The sequence below is a fragment of the Cajanus cajan genome, chromosome 1 (assembly GCF_000230855.2).
Source record: "Cajanus cajan strain Asha chromosome 1, NIPB_CcT2T_4, whole genome shotgun sequence".
Classification (NCBI taxonomy): Eukaryota; Viridiplantae; Streptophyta; class Magnoliopsida; order Fabales; family Fabaceae; genus Cajanus; species Cajanus cajan.
Window position 1 is genome coordinate 29,713,784 of NC_138517.1, and position 4,529 is coordinate 29,718,312.

The window sequence follows — 4,529 nt, forward strand, 5'->3', positions numbered from 1 at the left end:
GTGACCCTAGCATGGTGTGGGATGAGTAAGATAGTTAACATGTATCTCTTATGTCAAATATGGCAGCCCTGACATAGGGTTAATTGCAAGAGATTGTGTGGATTGTTATGTGATTGTGGTTCCTCACATCAATGACTAGGGATGGCATGGCCCCTGGGTAAGTGATGCTACAGGGAGGGTGTGACCCTAGCATGGTGTGGGATGAGCGATGCAATTAACCTGTATCACTTATGTCAGTTGTGGCGTGGCCTTGGCGTAATGTTAATTGTAAGATTTTGTGAATTATGAATGTGAAAATGATAATTCTAATTGCATGATTTGAGATGAATGAGTTTGATTATGAATTGTGATGTGAAGATGATGAATGATTGATAGAATGATGATATATCTATAGAAATGCTTGTAATTAATATTTCATGTTATGATGAGATGATGTTGTGGATTTACTCGTGTGCTGTATATATAAATGTTTTCTTTTCTCACCGTGCAAATTGTGGATGTTTTAGGTGAGGAAGATCTGGCTACGAGTGGCATCTAGAATGCCAACGGTTGAATTGTGGGGCTGCTCTGATATTGTGACATCGGGGCAGAGGATTTTTAGAACATATGTTTTTTTATATGGATTTGAAATTGTAAATGTTATTTTCGAAAATAATTTGTAAACTCTTGCGTTTCATTTCTTTATTATTGTGGTTATTGAAGAACGATTTTTGAAGTTTCTCATTGTAGACCCCTAAAATTGTCCGGGTCGGAAATAAAGCTTGAAGACTCTCGAAGACTGAAGGATAATCAGCCAGAAGGACTCCTCGAAGGCCCTAGGAGGGTTCTCTGTAGGTCCAGAGGTCTTAGAATAGCTCAAAATAAAGAAGTGGAGGGAAAAAGCCCAATACGGCCGTACTGAACTTAATACGGCCGTATTGAAGCTTCAATACGGCCATACTGAAGTCAGTACGACCGTATTGACACTTCAATACAACCGCAGCGAACTCAATACGGGCGTATTGAAATTTCTGAACTTCAATACGACCGTATTGAACTTCAATACGACCGTATTGAAGTTCAAAAATTTCAATACGGCCGTATTGCCCCTGTAGGCCGTATTGCGCCTATTCCCTATAAATATGACGTCAATTGGACGTCATTCGACACTTTTTCACTCAGTTTTGACTCCCTCCTTGAGTATTCTGGGGTTTTTGAGCAGTGTTCTGCCCTAGAAATCTCTCTGGGAGTCGATCCGACGAAGTTCTGGAATTCCGAGCACTTAGCTTGGAGATTCGAACCTAGTCGAAGGGAAATCCTCCGGATTTCCATAGTCAAAATTTTATAGGAGAGAGCGAGCGAGCTTGTAGAGCGAGGGAACGCCAAAAAGCTTCCCAGTTTTACTCAATATATAAAAGCACGCTTCAAGAGGTTTCTTCTTAAATCCTTCCTTTTACTGCTTTCTGTGTGCATATTTAAACTGTCATCATGTAGATAGTTAATTTATAATCGCTTATAATAAATAGGGGTAATTTAGTAATTTTACGCTATTATTTTAGAAATAATCTGTCATAGGGAACCCGAAAGGGGCGCTGTGGGGTGCTAACACCTTCCCCACGCGTAACCGACTCCCTTACCCGACTCTGGTTGTAATGGCCAAAGTTGATTTATAAAATCAATTGCCTTATCCCTTTTTCCAATGTTTTGAGTAAAACATTGGTGGCGACTCCACGAACCCTCCTTTTGCGAAAACCACTAATCCATGGAGGGTCCCGCTTGGGATTAATATGGATTGGTGAGCCTTTTAATAAAATTGCTCGTTTGACGAGGTCTCAGTTTGAGAATAAGTCATTCTAGCAATCCACATTTTCAAACAAATAAAACGAGTCCAACCATCCTTCGCGAATGCCGAAAGCCCGTTTCGGGCCGGTGGCGACAGATGGCGACTCCACTGGGGAAGCTTCGAGAGTCAGTCCCATTTAGTGACAGATTGTTTTTAACAAATAATAGTTAAAAATTACTTCATTACCCCTTGCTTGTATGATAACATGCTTTATATATTTGGCTTTAAATAACTGTTGTTTGTTTAAATTTCCGCAATTGTTTGAAATACAAACTGTACACAAACCTTTGCACACAACAGTTCCCTCTATACCCGGGGGCATGAGTGATTAACCATAGGGAGTGGATGTTAGTACGGCCGGTTGTCGAATGGGTCTATAGGTGCCCGTAGACCGTTGTCGGAAAACATCACTCAAGGTGATAACCATGAACTTGAGTCCGACGGTGCGTTGGAACTTTCCATCGACCTACGACGAGAGGAATTGGGTCCCTATAATGGGGGCACCTTGGGGGCCTCAGACCAAGTGAGAACAGTTAGAACCTCCTTGAATATGCACTTTTCTGCAGGAGACCCCTACCTCGTGATTCGCTCGTGACCGTTCGTGGATGAGTGAATTGTTTGTGCATTTTTATGTGACATTGTATGAGCATACATTTGCACCTTTTAAACATACAACATTCTTTTTTAAATAAAAAGAATAAATAGAAATAAAGATCTTCTAGTACATGGTGTTAACATCTACCTTCATTGCATTCATATAGGTAGTTTCCCTTTTCACCCAAAAAATACAAAAAAAGATACAAAATATTCAAAAGAAAAATATGTATTTACCCAAACCAAGCAATATCATGCATCATCTTAGGAAAATCCTAAAAACATGATAATGCTTAGTTCAATAAACACAATGCATGCATATTCAACATCATCATCTCATGCATATAGATCATGGAGGGATCTAGGAATCATTCATTTCATACATCCCTCCTAGTAATTCAGTAATAAACATAAATAAAAAGAAAGGATTAAATCGATGCGTATGTTCAAAAATGGATCGCACGCCGTTCGTCATCAAGTGTAAGCCAACAACCGCGCCAAGCGAGCGCACATCAACTCCGTTGTTGGTAATCAAGACGAATAAAGGGGAAGGTCCGACACCATTAAGGATCACCGCTCCAAGACCTTTCCCCTACGAATCAAATAAGGCTGTGCCGTGGATATACGACATCCACTCTTCTGCCGACAGCGATATCTCCAACATCGCTGGACTTGGGGGCATGACTAGGAGTGGCAGGATCTACACTCCCGAAGATCTTCATGATAAAGCCCCCAAGAATAAAGAAAAAGAAGAAAAGAAAACCGAGGAAAAAGAATCCGAGGAGGAGACAGACGAGCTGTTAAAGTTTATCCGACAGAGCGAGTACTCCATCGTGGATCAACTTCATAGGACGCCAGCAAAGATTATGCTGTTGTCGTTGATCCTATGCTCCGAACCGCATCGGCAAGCTCTGTTGAAAGTCTTGAACGAGGCGTATGTGTCGCACTCTATCTCCCAAGACAAATTTGAGGGGATTGTTAGTCACATCAAGGCTAATGATCACCTCACCTTCATCGATGAAGAAATCCCCGCCGAGGGACCGAATCATAACAAGCCCTTGCACATCTCTGTAAAGTGCAAGGAGTATCACATCGCTAAAGTCTTGGTAGATAATGGATCTTCCTTGAATGTGATGCCAAAAAGAACGCTCAAGCAATTGGCAATCAAGGGAGTCCAAATGCGCCCGAGCAACATGATCGTTCGAGCCTTCGATGGCTCTAAAAGAGAAGTGGTGGGAGAGATCAATCTTCCAATCCAAATTGGACCCACTATCTTTAATGTCGAATTCCAAGTGATGGACATTACTCCCGCATACAGCTGTCTCCTCGGCCGACCTTGGATTCATGATGCGAAAGCTATTCCTTCTACGCTCCACCAGAAAGTCAAGTTCATAGTGGATGACAAACTGGTGACTGTACAAGCTGAAGATGACATACTCATCAGCAAGCCATCCAACATACCTTATGTGGACGCAGCAGAGGAAGCTTTGGAAACCGCCTTCCAAGCATTGGAAATTGCCAATGTTGAAACGTTTCCCCGAGAAATGAAGAAGGTAGCTCATATGCTCACCAAGAACGGATACTTGCCAGGACAAGGATTAGACAAGGACTCCCAAGGAATCCCGGAGCTACCTATTATCAAGGGCAATCCGGGGAAGCAAGGGTTAGGATACAACCCTTATAAAGATCAAAGAACGAAGAGGAATCAAGATCCTTCTCGACGTTCTTTAAGCCAGATCTTTAGGAAGGCCGGTTCACAAGCGTCAAGGCCGGTCGTCGTCGTCAAAATGTTTTTCTCCTTCCGATAGGGATGTATAGACTCAGTGACTATTAGAGATCACTCCTCGGGGACAGCCCGACCCCCGAGCCTCGATAGGGCACATGTTTCCATTATGATTATAATAAAATCATTCTTCATTAATTCTTTATTGCTTCTTTTCTCGCTTGCAATAAAATTCTAGACCACATTATTTTAACCCTGTTTGAATAAACATGAATGAGGTTAAAATCATCTTAATAATAATAAACCCACATCATTTTTATGTGGAAGTGTGTGTGTCAACTTGGAGCACCTTTTCTTGGCCTCAATAAGTGCCGTCATGGATAAAAGAAA